This window comes from Hippichthys cyanospilos, chromosome 1, assembly GCF_059441005.1.
Source record: "Hippichthys cyanospilos isolate Australia breed blue-spotted pipefish chromosome 1, RoL_Hcya_1.0, whole genome shotgun sequence".
Taxonomy (NCBI): Eukaryota; Metazoa; Chordata; class Actinopteri; order Syngnathiformes; family Syngnathidae; genus Hippichthys; species Hippichthys cyanospilos.
The window spans coordinates 17,890,169-17,899,269 of NC_142369.1; the positions used below are offsets into that span (position 1 = coordinate 17,890,169).

At 39.0% G+C, this 9,101-nt stretch overlaps 1 protein-coding gene across 1 annotated transcript in view; it reads left to right on the plus strand.

Annotated features, from left to right (window-relative positions):
- Positions 1-8,782, plus strand: part of stpg2 (sperm-tail PG-rich repeat containing 2) — a 66,377-nt gene extending 57,595 nt beyond the window's left edge. Inside the window, exon 14 of the mRNA XM_088422447.1 lies at positions 8,448-8,782. The gene's annotated coding sequence lies outside the window, so the exon portion shown is untranslated. The remainder of the gene's footprint in view (positions 1-8,447) is intronic.
- The last annotated feature ends 319 nt before the right edge of the window (positions 8,783-9,101 follow it).

Consider the following 9,101-nt stretch of genomic DNA (forward strand, 5'->3'; position numbering starts at 1 on the left):
TCCAAAATGGGTTTGACGTTTTCTTTGGTGCTGCTTCCTGGAAGGTGACAATATTATTTCAAACAATTTCCCAATGGGAAACTGAGTCTCAGTGATATATTTCATTAGCATGGGATGGCTAGCATTAAGGCAAGAGCTGTTCCTACTTTGGAAAACGGGCGGGGCTCAAAACACACCTAATTGCTTCTGTAAATTGTTTTATTGTCTCTTTTTTGTAAAATGTATGCCTTTATTTTGTTGTTTTATACAGATGTGACACGATTTTCTGGCAAATGAACCAGAAAAGAAAAGAAAAAAAAACAGATTTTGTTGTTGACTAAAAGACACTTAGAGACCACAACAAAAATAGTTCCAAATTTTATTAAATCCAACACAGATGGCAGAACACTTTTGTGCATACAGTACATGGTGAATGGAGCATCATCAAACAAAATTTGAAGTCACGGACTTTATTGAGCATAATGAGCAGTAAGTGCCACTTTTCAGAAGCTAACACCAATTAGTATACAAAACAATCATAATAACAGCTCTTGTTACCTGTCTGACATGATAGCAGCAGGGGCATCACACCCATTGGGATGGAGCTGTCTCTTAATGATAGCTTGAAAAATGGCTTTAGATCTTCCAAGCCCAGCTTAACAAAACATGGACAGGGAAACTCAATTTTGGGGGTAATTGTTATTATGTAAATTAGCTCCATTGCTACAAAACTGTGCAGAATAGCTCTCGCAGACATATTTTAAGAAACAGAAAAAAATGGCACTGGGGGGTCAACATGGTAACTAGGTTAAAAAGTTGAACTCGCGTGATATGGAACTTTAAAGACTCAGTTTTACATTACAAGTTCCATTTGTAGATCAGTGCAAATAGCCTGTGTTAAAGGGTGCTTTTGTGTGGTGCTCTCTTTTTTCTCTAATTTCTACTGGTGGAGTTAATGGGCCTTTAACCTTGTGTCAATAGCTGGGGGCTTTGGTGCCATCACCCACACCGCAATTACTCCCTCCCCAATTAGGCAGGCCAGGGGAATGTGTGTGTGTGTGTGGTATGTGTAAAGAGATACTCTGCCCTGCATAGCCTGAAGTGCTGCCTTTTTTTTTTTTATAACAAAGATAATAGGATCAATGTCAACACACACACACACTTTCTTAAGCCAGCTACCTCGCAGCCACAAACTATAATGATCATAATAATAATAATAATAATCATAATAATGGTTGTTATGATGGGAGTCGACAGATTCCCACCGGGGGGCTTGTCGAGATGACTCGAGCAGATTATTAGCGTCATGGAAGATTTGGGGTGATCAGTCTTGTCAAGACTGCATTGTTTGATGGCCGTAGAGCTTAGGCCTTCTCATCAGATCCAATTAAACCAGACATTATGCAATTTGTTCACAATTTAAACTAAATCCAAGGTGTCTTGACAAAAGCTCTCTGGCATTTATCAGTCAAGATGCACAAAGGATGAAGATTCACATGTCTTGGAGAATTTGTTACCAAGACAACGGGGGTGGGGCTTCGGCACTCAATGAAGCGAGCATCTTTTCTCTTTTGCCAGTTGAACCACTTTGACGCTATATTTAGAAACTTTTAAAAGACACTCATGGGCAACAAATGTAGCGACTTTTTGGCATTCCAGGTTACCCCTGCTATCTCGCTGCTCATCCTTTGTGCCACACATTTTCACCTTACAAACATTGGGGACACAGCAACACTACTTTGTTAATTAAAGTATGTCCCGAGCTGCTGAGGTTGACTGGGTGAAAGGCAGCATAATTAACTGCAGTAAGGAAAAAAAGTTTCATCTTACTTCTACTGACTCAAGTAATAATCATTATGGGGGGGTATACTTGTTATCATTTGTTCGTCATTGCTCAGTGCATGTTAAAATATTAGTTTTTGAAAGGTTTCTAATTAGAGTACCATAACATTCCCAATGCAACATGATAAGCTATGATTTCTTTTTTCAACAGTAAGGTTCCCGATAACAATATCAATCATCAGAGGTTTTCCCTTCGGTCAGGGTGTCATGCTGAGTGCAAATTCAAAGCTAACAAAGATGCATGGGACTTGTTACGAAAGGAGCCTGTGATGCTTTGGCAGCTTGAGGAAAAGCAACACTGCGCATCTGTGCCAAGACTTTTGCAAATCAAAATAATGTGTCAGCTGAGATGATTTATTCTTAAACTATTTACCCAGATTTTGTAAGACACCTCATTTCAATCTCAGGTTTCACTGTATAATGTTTCATTTCCTGTTTATCTTATGTCAGTTTTACAATACACTAAACCTCAGAGTAAAAATAAACAGCTTGAAATAAACTGTGCAAGTGGAGCCTGTGATGCGTTGCAGCTTGAGGAAAAGCAATCTTTTGTTATATCGAAGCAACATTGTATGCTAGTCTCCCTTTTCTTGACAAGATGCTGAGAACAAATATGTCTGTTTAAATATATTGAAGTGTGTTTTAATAAGTTTAGATTTGTACAAAGTGCCTAGTGGTTAGACTATTGAGATAGTCTCACTGTATTTTCACCTATTTCTGCATACTACATTGAATTTTGGACTGTGACTTTTGTTTGCAAACTACACAAAATGGTTGTGTATAAAAGTTATGGTGCTGGTATTTTATGTGAAAGCTCACAGCTAAAAAAAACAAACAAACAAAAAAAACAATAGTTTGATGCGAGAAGTGGTGGCGGGGGGAAGCGAAGGGTGGTTTTGGGTGGCGGTGGATAAGATGGCATTATCTGTCCTGCTCATTCTCTCTTTGACCAGCGGGGGGGTGTGGCGCCTTATCCTCACTTCCTGCTCTGCGGGTCGCCTTCACAGTCAGACTGAAGGATGGCTTTGGCTTTAGGTGTACGTATGTGTGTCGGTGTCATACCCGCACACACGCCAACTTGCGCCTGCCTCGACAGTTGGCCTATTATCGCATTGAAAAAGTGTGCATTTTTAAACCGGAAATGGGAAGGGGGGAAGAACAAAAAGAAGGGCTGAAGGCAAGTTGCAAGAAAAAAGGAGGTCATCCAGGATGGAAGTGCTTGTGTTGAACATCCCCTCACTACCGGGATTGACCTTTGATTTCGCTTCACAGCATGGGCAGCCGTTCTCTTTTAATTCAGTCACTACGGTGAGAAGGGGCTGGGGCGGGGGTTCGCAACATCAAAAATGAAACCAAATGGGCCAATAGGTGGAACATCTAAGGGCCTCGACACACCGACCCGATAATTGGCTGTCATGGCCCCCCGTAGCGTCGGCCTATAATGTCGGCAGATCGGGTCAAGAAAATCACTGCGTCCGCACCGACAACTCGGCCATCTACTAAGTGCCTGCTGCGCATGCGTATCAATAGCCCTCCATACCGTCTGCCAAGTAGTCCGTATTCCTCATTTCTAAATGGAAGTCCCTTCTCCGTCTCCCACAGAATCGTGTTGTTTTTGTCGCAACCCGCACGGGCGTTGTCAGTCCTCGGTCACTTGTTTGTGGAAGACATAACAAGAATCAAAGCATTTGATCTCCACGGAAATGTCTGCTGTGTGAAGCTCACTCAGCCGGCCCTTTGTTTTGCAAACCATAAGTGCTCACAATTTTGCTCTTTCAAAATTCAAACACACCATCATTCAGTACATGAAACTTATACTTTTGTTGATTCTTCCCTTCCATAAAGCACCAAATGGCTTTTGTTTTCGTGGAGAGCTCGATCGATGATTAATTTAAACACTATAGAATTAGAAACTGTTTTCAGTGTAGTTACATTCAGGTGATGAAATGCACAAACTAGCTACAGCTACAGGAGCGTTCCCTAGGTCTGAAGGTGTTTGCCAACATTTCATTCCTGTACAACAATCAACGAGGTGCTGAAGGTATGTGCGATACGGTGTCATGAAAGAATATTTATACCCCTTATTGTCTTTAATACTTAAGGTAAAACGTGAATTTTGGGACACTGGAAGCTTCTGAAGGTCATTCACTCAAATGAATCAATAACTAATGTAACATATATCAGCAAATGACAAAAAAAGGGGTAACTAGATTGATACGTCTAAGCTGTGAGGTGAACTAGTCTCACATTTACAGCGCACCTAAAAATGAACAACCAACAAGCAAGAGGACAAACATTGTTTTCTTCCCATGAAGGACAATTATTCACATATACATATACTTATTTTAAAAGGAAAAAGGCAATGTATAGCTCCTGCTGACTTATGTAAAAAAAGATTTGGACAAAGAGAGCCAATGATGTTCACCATCATATTCATGATCAATAAAGCAATTACGGTTAGTGTCTGCTTTAAGTTCAGGCAATCAATCTCACCTGATAGATGTAGCTGTTGAAGAATTCCTCTTCACTTTCCTTCGGCTAAGTGGCCATGTCATCCATATGAACACAATCAGATGTAAAGTGCAAAATAACAAAACCTGTGCGTGCATTCTTTCCAAAGACTTGTCTTCCTCGTTTGGCTGCGTCCGCCACTTCCGTCTCACGCGCTGATTCGCTAGCTAAATGTCGCTCAGAGTGACAAAAAAATATGTACAGTATTTACAATTTGATCATATTTATTTTCAACACACTTAACCTGGAAGCTATTATTTGATATTTTTACCCTTTTAATATGTTTTCAAAGGTACTTAAAGGTGCATACAATGATTAAGGGTAATGTCAGAATTTCAATACATTTTACTCAGGCTATTTTATTTGGTTCAATGTATTAGTTTTTACTCTTTTATTTTATTGTGTTCTAATATGTACAATATTGTGCATACGATTGCTGATGATTTATTCTTTATTTATTTACTTATTTATTTACTCTTCCTGGTTAATGGACATCATGGTTTTTTTAACCACTTTGTGTAGCTGTTTCGACAGACACATATGCACAAAATGTATGACTAATTTTATGGTAATTACAATAGTTATATATGAAAAAATAAAAAATACTGTACATCTACTCTCAATCAACCATTTTTACTACAATTTCAATCCAGCCGACATGCTTCACTAAATCAGCTCAGGAGCCAAAACCACATTTTTAGAACTAAGCATGTTTTCCCATAAACAGGCTGATAATTGAACACATTGTACCGTAATGCGCCTCGTTTATTCCGTGCTGACTACTCTTAAAAATGGAAACCCCTCAGGATGTTCATAAACTTTTCTCTGAAGGTGAGGACATGCAAATGAAACCCCTAAATATGAAAAGACCCAAAGGAGTCGAGTCACGGCAGATAAGGTTTGACATTACACTGCATTTAATTTATCAATCTGATCCCAAGTCAATACAGTGTTGCTGTTAAACTGCGGCAGTGCACGCAGGAGAAAAACTGAGGCCTAAATATCCATCTCATTACTCTAGTATCATTCAGTCAATAATGCTCAGAGGTGGGCCGTGCATTAGGCAGCTACGTCTTAGTGGAGAATTTATCAGACTTAATCCGCCTCTGAATACTACCACTAGCACATCGCAATTGTAGAAAAGATCAATACTATGCAAAACTGCAATAAAACGATGCCAAGTGTATCTTCTACGACAGTTTGGAGCATTGCTTCTGTCTGGGACAGGTTTGCTCTGACCGGCCAATGAAAAGACAGAAAATTCTTTTTAAATCTGAATTCGGCCATCATTAACATTACTCAATATTTTTCAAGTGGCACACACATTAATTTACATCAAATGAACAAAGAAGTGCCTGTAAAAGTGTCCTTCACAATTAAATAGTACTTAACACAACAGGGCGGAATCTAGGTGAATGTGTGAATATCAGGGGAGTTATCAAATGTTGTAGCCTAATAAGAAGTCTGCATATATCATTGCAGCTCATTAAGCTATCATAGATTCAACATGAATCCAAACGAAGGTCATAAACTGTCCTAAACTTGTTGATGCCATAAACTGGTCAAACTTCTTGGACTTGCAAATTTCATGGAAAGACACTATTGTCCATGAGCAGATGTTGCACGCCTAACCATTAGCTTACAAATACAGCAGCACCAAAGCACATCAAATAGACACGAGCAATTTTGAGCTCGGAAACATGTCAACAGTTTCTACCTCAAGCTGTTACTTCAATGTCACCTGTAGGATGCTCTTGCAATCCCTGCATGTTTGACCCTTTCAGTGGTGCTAATTAGCATTAGTGGTGCTTGTAAACAGGTGAAAATCCTCTGGAGCTCATCCTGTTTTCAGATGAAAAGCCCATTAACGTTAGCATGGAGTAATTAGGTCTGAGAGTCTAATGAATGACCGGGAAGGGAGCAGGCAAAGTGTCGTCCGTGTCAAGGGCACGGCATCAAGGGATTTGATTGAAGATGAGGCGCTGTGTGATTGGATCCATTGCAAAAACCTACAGTATGATGGTTGATTAAATTACATTAGTTGAAGTTTGCAGCAAGTTGGCTTGAAATAAGAATTATGGTAGGATGCTGAAACCAACAAACTCACACAATTGACTGAAATTACAATATAAAATGACTCACTCGATTACAGTGTACAATCCACTCCCATAACTGTACGATTCACACCAATTTCAATACGAAGCAGTGCATTTACCATAACAGACAATCCTGTCCAATTATGATATGATACAAGATTCATTCCCATTAACATATAATATGAATCGGTTAATTAATTATAATTCTATTGGATGCAATTATGATATGATTTTGTATTATGTAACATATCTTTCACTCATTACACTTCATTTCACTTCATTACAATATGATTCGATACTTTCAATAGGCCAGGAACGCCCTAGCATAATCGCTGAGCGTAGGACACTACCTATCCTTACTCTGTGTGAATGTGGGTGTGCGTTTGTGTGTTAGAGTGGGTGGGGTGTGCGTGTGCGTGTGTGTCACTCAATATGAGTGAGTGTTTAAAGGAAATGTCAAAAAATGCTCGACAAAATAAAAATAGAAATGCACTGCTGACAACTGCACAAGTGACAGGTGTTGATTTAAAAGTCTAAAAAAAGGTGACTGACGATTCTGTGAAATCAGCTTTTTTTTTTTTTTGATGGAATCAAGCTGCCTCCACTCGAGCGCTTACGAAACGGATATATCTCCCCTTCCTGGAATATCTCATCTCACCTCATATATTTTATGCAGTCATTAAATTCGCTCAACTCACCTTTTCTGACTTAAGCAGTTGTCGTGTCTCTCTTCTCTTCCAAGTTATATTTTTCTCCACGACTTCCTGACTTCGTCTGGCCACCTGCCTACAAACCTAGCGTATGTCAAATTTTTCAAAGAGAAGAAGCAATCATAAAAGTCCTCACTTTGGGCATACTGCAGCAAACTGACAGTTAGTCATGACTGTATTTGTACCTCATTTGTTGAACTTCAGAAGTGGGAATGAGACCAAACACAACAAAGCAAGATGTAGCCTCTGACCTTGTGCAGTATTTTGTCTAATCTGTTGATCTTTATTGAAAGAAGACACCACGGAGCTGAAATTTCACCCATAACCACTTACATAGTTTTGACGCTACCAGGAGCGTGCCATCAGATACACAACATTTTCGTACGACCGAGTCGGAATTGACCAGAATGCTGAACTTACTCAACATCTGTACATTATTTGAGACTGTCTTTAGTGCGTCTAATGTCCAGTAAGTGTCCATTTGGTATTGTGTGCGTAGGTAGGTGCTGCTGCTTTGGTTGGTTACACAATAATCAATATTAGAACACAAAACATCAGTGTTGGACAAGTTACTTCAAAACTGTAGTGCATTATTTATTACTTATTACTGTCATGTCAAAGGATTTAGTTGCATTACAATATTACTGTATTTGAAATGTAAGGCATCACACTACTCTTGCATTACTTTTACATTACTCTTACTGACATAACTGGAAATATGTATTTGCCATTTTAAATGTAGCTCATTACGCTCATTACACAGTCAGTGAAAGGTTGGCTTAAGCCTAAAACTAGTACAAATCATTTCATCTATCTTGTATTGTAAACCTTTGAAGACAAGATACAAAATCGTTTTTTGTTTATGGTAATCCCTTTATTACTTAGCTTCACAACACAGCGATGCATTATTAATGCTTTAGGCAGAAACAGTAAGTGCATTCCACAATTTCAATTTTAATCAAGTTCAGTCGGCTCGGTTATTGATGGTTTTGGTGAGCTAACGTTAGCAGCTACCCGACATCATCATTATTGTCTTTAACATCCTGTTTTGCAATATATTGCAATAAACTTGAAGTTGTATGCACGACCCAATACCCAGCCCTAACATATATATATATATATATATATATATATATATATATATATATATATATATATATATATATATATATATACGCACACACACACACACTTGTAGTATGTGTGCAATGTAAGATGTGGGGTAGAGGAAGAAAAAGTCAGCGAGGAGGGAATTTTGTTTGTGCGTGATTGTTTGTGCACCTTATCCCGACCGCTTGCTGTGCTGCAGGTACTCGGCTTGGGGTGGATTTCCAGACACTTGCTGTGCAAAACTGCTGCTACAGGATGAACAGCGGCAGAGATTCCAAGCCTATGCTCCCTGAAAAACGTTAGCCGCGGGGGTTAAAAATAATCCTCGCTTGATAATGAAGGTTTCTCTTCCACTCTACTATATGTCAGAATATCACGTGTATCACGAAAAAACAAAGCATTATACCACTTACCGACTTAGTTGTCTGTTGTTAGGACAGTTGTATGTTTACGAGTTGCAGTGGTATCTTATTGATATGCTGCTAGTAATGGGAAGTCTGATGAAAATTTCAAAGTAGATAAGTCCTCCAAACGATTGTCAATTACGTATATATTAATCATTGCACTCAAAATATGATGCGATTTACTCAAGTATAGCACAATCAACATCAGTTAAAATATGATTTTTTTCCATTTGCAATGCTTTATTATTTGCTCCAGTTTTACAATGTGCTCGATTGCTGCTTTGCTCTTCTTTGTGTCTTTGCGTTTCATCCCACTGCACGCACAAATATGCACACGCTCAACTTCGCAACTGCACAAATTGCCCTAAGATAAACAGGATATGATTAATAATTAAAAAGTGTGACTTAAGTTGTTCACCCCCACCGGGACGTTGCACAAACACGCGCAC